Here is a 9,853-nt window from a genome sequence, read left to right as displayed (position 1 = left end):
ACGCACACACAAGCACAGAAACACACACATGACAATGAAGCGCCGAGGGGTCTGGGACATCCCGCAGACAGCATCCTGTTCCTGCTCAATGGCTCTTGTGTCACAAAGGACAATTTGGCTTCATTCTGGCAGTGCTACCTGCGTGGGATCTGAATGCCTCCCTCACTGACTTGTGGCCTCAGGTTTTTGTGTTTTAGGAACGTCTCTCCCTTCTCCCCTCTCTCCCTCTCTCACTCACCCTTTTCTCTTTCTCCTCATCTCAAGTGGTCTGCAGAGGGGTGTCCTGGGAACCTGGCTGGCTGCCCCGCTGACAACTTGCCCCCCTCTAACAACGCCAAGAGGCCTTTCCCATCCCTTTAGCCCACTGTCTGACAACCAGACTGCACATTCACTGACGTGTACTGACGTTTACACTAACACAATTAGGTACGATTAATATACAGGCAAACTGACATGCAAATGAAATGAAGACACAGACACACAGTGAGACAATGGCAGAGCTGTGCAAGCAGAATGCCAAGGAACGGGCAAAAGGCATGGGAGGAGAGCAACATGCCAATTTTCTTCTGCACAAATAGAAAGGAACCCACACTCACAGACAGAAACAAGAAGTTATATTATAAGTTGAAGTTTGTGTCAGTCCAAATTGAAAAGAACACTGTCATTTACTGAGAACTTTGTGGATTGGCAAAATGCCTCACCTGTTAAAGTAAGACAGTCACTTCTTTGAGGCAAAAGATACCACAGCACAGCAATGTGAACTTTCTGAAAACTGCCTCACTTGCTTGTGATGCATGTGCTCCTTGTAAAAACCTAATAAAGAGTTAACTTACGGAAAAAGAAAAAGGAAACTACAAAAAATGAGACGGGTCCTTTTTAAATATTCTCTAAAGATGACAAGCTCTCAACACCATAAAATCTGAGGGAGAACTGATCATGATAGGTTTTATATAAAGGAAGATGAAGATGTTAACCCAGAAACAATCATTTTAAAGACAATGTAAGAATATATATTTGTATATAAACACATCTCTGATGAATATTTATGTCATATACTATAAGTTTTTGGAAGAGGGGGACGGAGGCTTCAATCAAGTTGGAGAAAATTGCCAATCTCACAAGACGTTTTTGCAACAAATGAAGTTCATGAAGGTTGGAGGAGTAAGTATTTGACCAGATAATATTCCCACAGATCAAATAGACATAAATCATGAATGTTACAACATCTATAAACAGGGAAGTTATAAAATTTTTAAGTTTGCTGATTTTTTTTTATGAATAAGATGTATGTTTTTTACCCCAATTTAAATTCTCACTCACTTGTTTCCCCTAAGAACTGAATATTCGATTGATACTCCAGCATAATCGCTCTGATAACCCCTTCCTTCCTGCAAATATTAGGAAATTTGAGTCTTCAAAATTTATAAGAGCTTATTAAGCTTAAACCATGTTGCGACTCTCACTATCTCATTATTTGTATTATTTATTAATGAAGTTAAGGTGTTAACTTAAATTCGGGAGCAGGACCACGCCTAAATCACACCCTCAATCTCCTGACAAGCCTACTTAAACGTAGCAAGACTACTCAACCGCTCGTCTGTTGCTCTTCGACCCGCCCTCCCTCACCTTGCTCTGCTTCAATTGCCCTTTTTTTCTTACCCCTTACTACTCAACGCTCTTTTGTGCCCTTGTCTAATTCCAGGTACTGCCTGGGATCAAGATCAGCTCCGGCTAGGATAACGCTGAGAGGTAATCCCCATCCTGAGTCTCCATCCGCTGGGCTATACGACGCACAATAAATCATTACATGTTCAAACTTATATTCTCGTGTGGCGTAGTCCTTGCTAGTGAAGTGTGTATAAGTCTATGTGTGATAAAAAAATGTTTGCATCATCAGCAAATGCAAATAAAAATGTTCTCTGTCCCATTGCTCCCTTAAAGCACAATTTATGGAAATTGGTTGGATGGATGTCTTCATTTTAAACATTCATAACTGGTGGGGTGTGAGCTAGCTATATGACTTAAATATTACACATTTAATACAGTTAGACAGGCCAAGCTAAAGTGTATCAAGTGCACTTAACACATTAAATATATGTGATTCAAACTGAATCTGACTCTGTAGTTCCTCGGCAGACTTTCTGACGTTGGTCCACTGTGTGTGTGTGTGTGTTTGTGTGTGTGTGTGTGTGTGTGTGTGTGTGTGTGTGTTTGTGTGTGTTTGTGTATGTGTGTGTGTGTGTGTGTTCCTGTGTGTGTTCCTGTGTGTTCTTGTGTGTGTGCAGGGAACGTGGCGGCAGGCAGCAGTTCCCCCCTGAGGATCCTTGCTCATTACCCAGAGGTCACAGCCCACGCCTGGCCACTTCCTGCCTGACCTCCCTCAGGAGAGCAGTGCATGCTGGGCTGTGGATCACACGTGCTGGTCACAAACAATCCCACTTCCTGTCCCAGTTTGGGTTTGAGACCCACAGAGAAAGAAACAGAGAAAGAGAGACATAGAGAGACATAGAGACATAGAGAGACAGAGAGAGAGAGAGAGAGAGAGAGAGAGAGAGAGAGAGAGAGAGAGAGAGAGAGAGAGAGAGAGAGAGAGAGAGAAAAAGGGAGTCCTGGCTTCTATCTGCCACTTGCTGTGCTCACTTCCTGCAATCTCACGCTCCCTCTCTGTCTCTGGCTCTCTGGCTCTCATTCATTAGCCTCCTGACTATTCACCCCGGCCCAGCCGGCCCAGCACCACAACTGGGAACAAAATAGTCACTGGTCATCTTGTTCCAAACTTCCTCCCACACTCTTCTGTATAAAGACATGAGTCATATGAGCCTGAATCAAGTTTGAATGAAGAGGTTTTGGGACTTTCTCATTAGCATGTTGTGGGAAATTTGTGTAGGTGTAACGGTTTCTTATGATCACCAACAAACATCAACCGACTGGACTGTCGAGGAAAATACAAAAGCCCCAAATACAGGCTTCTAGTTTGATGTGAGCTTTGTCTTCAACTGAACAGTACTGGGATTTTGTGGATTGATTAGTAATGAATGGGGGAAAGCCATGCACTGTGCTGCAACACTGTTTGTAAATGACCCTTTTAGTCAATAATGTGTAAGAAGGGCCCTATAATTAAAGCAACATTATGTAAGAGTTGATATTTTCTTTATCTTGCTGCTCCCACAGTTGAAGAGTGAAATTAAATATTTTTTACCTACTCAAAATAAAGTCTGAGATGTATTCTTTTCTAACCTTTTTACCTCAGTTACCTTCTCTTTTGTCTCCTTGTTTCTTACTTCATTGTTATTTGGGGTATTTTTGTCTCAGCTGTGATGTACTAAGAATAGAGCTAACACTGGTAACAGGTAGAGTTAAGCCCTCACGGTTTTCTAACACAATTTTCTGCGTGGTTTGAACACCCTAAACAAAAGTCACACAGGACCTTCAAGGTGCTGAGTAAGTATAAAATAGGCTATTCCCATCCATTCAAGTCAGTCAAGTTTGTTGTCGTACTGTTTACTCAGTGGTCTCTTTTGAGTTCCTAACTTGATGCTGATAAGTGTCACATATGATTCCAGAATTTTTTCCTCCTGGAAAAGACTCAAAAGTTTACTAATGAAGTCTCATCGCCTATGTAAAAGTATTTTCTGGAATCCAATTAAAGATAGATTCCACATATGTTCAAGTCCCATCAAAAACTTTACTCTACAGCATCTGCCACTTCATAAGTGTGAACCAATACAAGGTATTGGGCATCTAGAGAAGACCTTTCCTGAAAAGCCAGCTAAAATGAAGACTGATGTGTTGAATAGCAGCTCAGGACATCTTATTGATGCCAGATGGGCTTTGTGAGCGCTAGATTGGCCCCAAGAAAGAGACCTTGCACAAACATTATTGTTTACCAGCGCAGAGCCATTGTTGGTACGGCGTCTGTTGCTGAGACTCCAGCATCCTTCCAAATTAGACCACAACGGCAGGGGTGCTGCTATCCCCTCGCTTTCATGGCTCCTACAGCCTCGTGGCCGGACCACAAGCCTTTTTTTTTATCATTGGTCAGCAGCAGCTACAAAGACCCTCCAGGAGACTGACCCCTTGACTCACCACAGGGGGTTCAGCCAGGCCTGCAGCGGGTCAGGCCTGTCCAGGGTTGCTGACTAGGACCTGACCCTGGCCTGCTCCCCTTTCGTTGGGTCAGGGCCTGGACTGAAAAGAGCGAGGTGTCCTGCGGAGAACAGGGGATGAGCAGCTATTCAGTAGAGTTGAACCAGGAGCTGTGTCCGGCTCAGCGTTGACCACCGAGGACTGAGCAGGTCAGCCGGGCTAGACTCCTGCTGCTGGCCACAGATCACAGAGTGAAAGCAGTCATGCTCATTAGGGAAGGCATTCTGCTCTGAAGATATGTGTGAAAAGTCCCAATTAGCTGGAATTAGGTTGCACGCTGCAGTGACGCCCCAATTTATCATATTGATCAGACTCCTGGCGCTCAGTCCCATTCCTCATATTCACAATGGTATGATGGTAAGGATCAGCACAGTCCAGGCAGAAGTAACCCTGAGAAAAACCAGATGGGGACTCTCCTTAACATTGCACATGCATCAATATCACCCACCTGTACCACGAAGAGGACAAGTCATTTACATGCAGACAACACAGATCCTCATTCCAACACAGATGTGGTTCAGTCACTGATCTGACAGATGGTTCCTCTACCTGTTCGTTTTCTTAGAGCTTAGATGGGCATGTCTCTGGCTGTATGATGTCAAATGTTGGTGGAAATCCACGGCTGTCAAATGTTAGCTAAATATTTGAGTCTGGGAGTGTTATGTTCACTTATATGTATAAGATGAGAGTTTTCTATAAGCATTCTTTGTTGTATCCAAGATGCAAATATAAAAGTAAGATTGCACTTCTTCTCTATAGTAATTTTAAATTATGACCAACAGTCTTAAGCCAAGCTAGTAAAGGTTTTGAGCTAAATGCTAACATTAGAATGCTATCTTGATGTTATTGTTTAACTTTACATTTAGTTTGGTGAGGTTCATACTTTTTGTCATGGCAAATGTTTGCAAACTAACTTACTTTCGAGAGTTTGCATGCTATATGAGCTAATTAGCAAATATTAAAACATGCTAGGGCACTACATGGAAAAGTCTCAGCTATGAATTCTCTGGGAGACATGATAAGCAAATGGTCGGGGCCGTGAGTCAAGCCTCAACCGCTGCCACAAGGACTGTAGCCTCTGGACATGGGGCACGCACTTGAACCGCTAGGCCAGCATCACCTCTTTTAAACATTCTTATTGAGATCATAGACTGTATAAAATATGGACGTAGTATTCGTGACGTCACCCATCTGTTCCTGAGCGCTGTTTTGAAGCCAATCGACCGCGGCAGCCATATTGGAAATGCGGAATTCAACCAGGCATAGTGTGACGTAAAGGGGCTGAGTTTGAGCCTCTTAGCCAACAGCTATGTGCTCCTGTCCGGGAGTCAAGTCAGTCGTGTCCTTATTTGGGCAAAAACTTGAAACGTCGCATTAGAAAAAAATTCACCCCCGTACAGTGTGTGCCGATAGAGAAATTAACTACTGTAGCCAAGCCGTTTTTTGAACCAGGCTGTAAACATGTTTTTTAATGCTGCAAAGATCGTCTTTTTTGAATTGGGGTCTATGTGGTTTTCGGTGTTTCTGCAGCCGGCCTCAAACTGATTCTCAATGAATTGCAGTTTATAACACTTCCGCATGGGCTTCATCATTTGAGACCGGAGGTTGCCGCTTGATTGAGATATTTAAATCTAGAGTAAAATAGAGGACTGAGTTACTGCCAGATCTACATCTGTCCCTCAAGTCTTCAACCAGAGATTGTGCCCCCATCCAGCCATGCCCTCCATGTGCACCTCTGGTTTCAAGGCCCATTTGACAAAAAAAAAAAAAAAAAGTTAAGAGGTGAACAGATAACGCCTAAGCACAGGTTGTGCCTTGTTCCATAAGAAAACCCTCATGTCTGTCCCCTCCTATCATCCATCCATCCATCAATCCATCCACCTTACCTCACATCCATCTCATTCTGTCGACACCATGTGACTGAGCTTAGGTTAGGAGAGGAAGCCCCTGTCAAGATAGAGCCCTTATCATGACTAGGTCAACCCCTCCTGTTCCCATCATCCATCAGGGAGGCAGCCACCTGGATGACTGCTGACCCTCGCTACAAACTGATTGGACAGCCGGGCAGAGAGGACACACAGGAGTGGAAGAGATAAGAGAGATAAGGAGCCTGAGCACATTCCTGTAATTCGCCATTTTTTTCCTCATCACATGACCTCACTTAAAAAATCTATTAGTCTTTTTTACCAATTACATAAGAATTGTTTTAATGACCCTAAATAAGGGGACAAATAAGGACCCAGCTGACATATTTGAACAGGATATCAATCCTATTGTGGAGTCAAAGTCCAGCTGGTCTCTTTTAAGACGCCCCACACTGTATTTTTATGACCCGTAGAGGTGTGGAAAGCCTCCAAATCTCCTCTGAGACATTCACCAATTTTCTCCACCACCCTTCCTCCTGCTATTCTGTTTGTTTTGCTTGTATTAGCACCCCTGAGGGCCAAATTATGGATCAACAGAGGAACATCCATCTCCATCTCACCTTAGCCTCCCGCTCGTGCTAAAATAAGTGGCCAATTAACTTGGCAGCAACCGTGTGCGCTTGTCCCCATCTGGGTGCAGATTAATGACTGGCCAATGCTTTCCCTCCCCAGGCCCATTTATCAGAACCAGCAACTAGGTCACACGATGACTAAACGCCCGGCCGCCACAGCCTCCAGGGGCCCAGGTCCGTGCTTCGCTGTAGACTCCAATTGGATTTAATTGCTCGGCTTCCTCTTGGCTGTGAGAGGAAAAAGAGACGACTCTGCTGGCAGGTCCCATTAGGTAGCGCGTCGGTGAGTGCTGAGGAGCCTGGGATGTCGTACGTCTTTTGAGTGGGGGTTTGAAGAGGACTCAGAGAGTCCACTTCATTAAAACATACCCACTTAGGTGAGGATGGACTTTCCTTAGACCAGCTACTGTGTCACCCATCATGATTCAAATGCTTGTCAAGTTACAATGAGTTGGTGCAGTAGTAGAGGGAGCAGAGGGAGAGGGCAACAGGACTACTTACTTCAGAGGAATTCAAATGTCATACAAGTAAGGTCTCATATTTTGCAGTTTTTGACACAGTTTCTAGCATAAACGTTGGCCGGCCAATTTTGAGTAAGTGGAAATATTTCAGAACTATTAAATAGAAGTCCCCTGAGGCAAGTAAAGCAAGCAGTCAGAGGATGATACAAGTTTTAAATAAGTTATCAAACCTAACTGTGTGCCTTTTTTGCTTTAAGGACAGATAAAGAAATATAATAATTACTGGATGGAAAGAGTAGGGTGCCGTATTAGCCAGGACATCTTGTAAGTAAATCAAATTGTCCCATATCTTATCCAATATACTGGCGTTATTCTCAGTTATCACTAGACAATGCTTAACTGATCCTTGATCAGATCTGACACAGGCAGTTCCCAGCCATGCACTGATCACATCCATCATTTGACATCTGTCATCCAATCACAGCCCCCCTCGTTTACAGCATCAAGTGCCCAATCCCTCTGAAATTAGTTTTGTTTATGGATTTTGTTGTTCACTTTAATTATAGCGCAGTGTGGATAAAGATATTACGGAGCCTCTAAAGTGACATGGGTAGAAAAAAGTATTTGATATGTTCCCGTGCGCACCAGAAACTAACCCGTGCACACGCGAAAAATGTCTTGAGATCACAAGATATTATTGCGTACTCATGTGAAAGTTTCCCGTGCTTACGAAAAAGTTTATCATGTGCACAAGGTAACAAGTGCGCACTGGAGATCAACCAGTGCATCGCTGTTTTCCAGTTTCGATCTCAAAATGACAGCACGGCAGTTAGTTGAGCTTTATTTCAACCTCATAAGGATATTAGGGCTTTGCTTGCACATCATCACCGCTTTATTGTCTCAGAATGGCACCTAAAACATACAACCGCTGAAGTGTGTTTTGCCCAATGGAATATGCAGTTAATTTCACATGCGCATGTCATACCTTTTCGTGCTCACAGGAAATTATTAGGATCACTGGAAAGTTTCTCGTGAGCACGCAATAATATTTTGTGATCTCAAGAAATTTTCTGGTGAGCACAGGATATTTTCTGGTGCGCACAAGGACATATCAAATTTTTTTTTCTGCTCATGTCACTTTAGGGGCTTCGTAAGATATAGATAAACCAGCAAAAAAAATGTTGCAGCTACAACTAGTGATGAGAAGCAACGAAAACGTGGGTTAAGCCAGTCAGGGACGACTCTGCACTTTATGCTGTCAGGAATATTCAATAGGCCACAGAGGTCAGCATGATGTGATACAACATGCTGCTACAGAGGGGAGAAGGCCATGTTGGCAAAAGATGCAAGCAGTAGTTTTCACTTTCAATCAATCATTCATGTACAAATATCTTAAATTATTCTTAGTTTGAGTTTGGTTGTATTATTTGTCAATTTAAGACGAATGAATCTGCATAAAAGGAATGCTCTCTCCTGAAACATGCAGTGATAAAGCCCTGAAATATATGTTCTTAATGTGTTTGTAATAATCTGGATAATGTGCTGATGTCAAACTGAAAATTCAGCCAGTTAATCAATGAAAACTACTCTTGTATACTTCTCAGCAAACCTTTGCATCACCTTCCCTTCAAACCAAAAACAGTCATTACAAAATGAAAAGTGAACCTTGCAAGCTCTTCAACAGGATTAAACAAACCCTTATTTAATCTCTGGTCATCTCAGGAATGCGTCTTTAAGAGAGGCTTGTGTTACTTCAATAGCCCCAACACACCACTTCATTTCCATGCCCACCTCATTGAGCAGTGCTAAATGTGATTAGGGTGAGTAAGTTAGCGAGAGATGCTTGATGAAATTAGCCAGGCAGATGGTTGTAATAGAATTACCGTGTGCAGGTCAGCCTTTGAAGGCAGCCTGAAGACATCAGTTGTTAATGTTGAAGTGAATCAGGAGTCCGGCAGCGTCTTTTTATCGGCTGCTAATTGAGTCCTGGGTCAACAAGGAAAGGATGTGTGGAGTGTGCTTGCGTGTGTGAGTGTGTGTAGTTGGACCTGGCCTGAGTGGGCTCCTGCCATACACCTGAAATTATTTTTACCTCCAGCCAAAGATTTTTGTTTCATGAGAAAATTTTAGTTTGCTTCACAAAGGACAGTTTACCTCAGCTTGATCTGATTTGAGGGGGGGATTTGGTTATTTTGAGCTATGAAAGACTCGGTATGTTGAATTCAATACTGGATACATCATCTGGAAAGTGTCCCCTGCCAGGATGTTGTATTACTTTCCCTAATAAAAGCATTTTTCTTTCTCTAAACCAAGGACTTGAAGGATTTGGAGAAAGATGGAAAGACAATTAAAAGACTAAAGGAAACAAAGAAGTTTTTATCTAAGATCCAGTATGATTATGTACAAGATAAGTAGTACTTTTTAAAATCAAATTGTCCAAATCCACCTATATATGACTCGCTACATTTCTTCATGATTAGCATTGTGTTCCTATCCTGAGCTATGTCATCTTCTGTTATCTAGCTTTAGGAAGGTATCGATGGCATTTGAAAGGCACTAGAGCGCTGCGGCCAGTCTGACCCTGTGCTGCCCCGGTCTTTCAGTGCCAGGCCTTTCAGACATGGGTGGACAATATTGACTGCTCTCCGGCCTCTGACTGGCCTCTGAGCCGATTATGAACCGGACCTTCCACAGAGGGAAGGAGCAATAGCTCGACACCACCCACAGCCAACAACCCCCCCCCCCCCCC

This window comes from Notolabrus celidotus, chromosome 2 (genome assembly GCF_009762535.1).
Source record: "Notolabrus celidotus isolate fNotCel1 chromosome 2, fNotCel1.pri, whole genome shotgun sequence".
Classification (NCBI taxonomy): domain Eukaryota; kingdom Metazoa; phylum Chordata; class Actinopteri; order Labriformes; family Labridae; genus Notolabrus; species Notolabrus celidotus.
The sequence above is the reverse complement of the archived record's forward strand: the minus strand, read 5'-3'. Positions refer to the sequence as shown.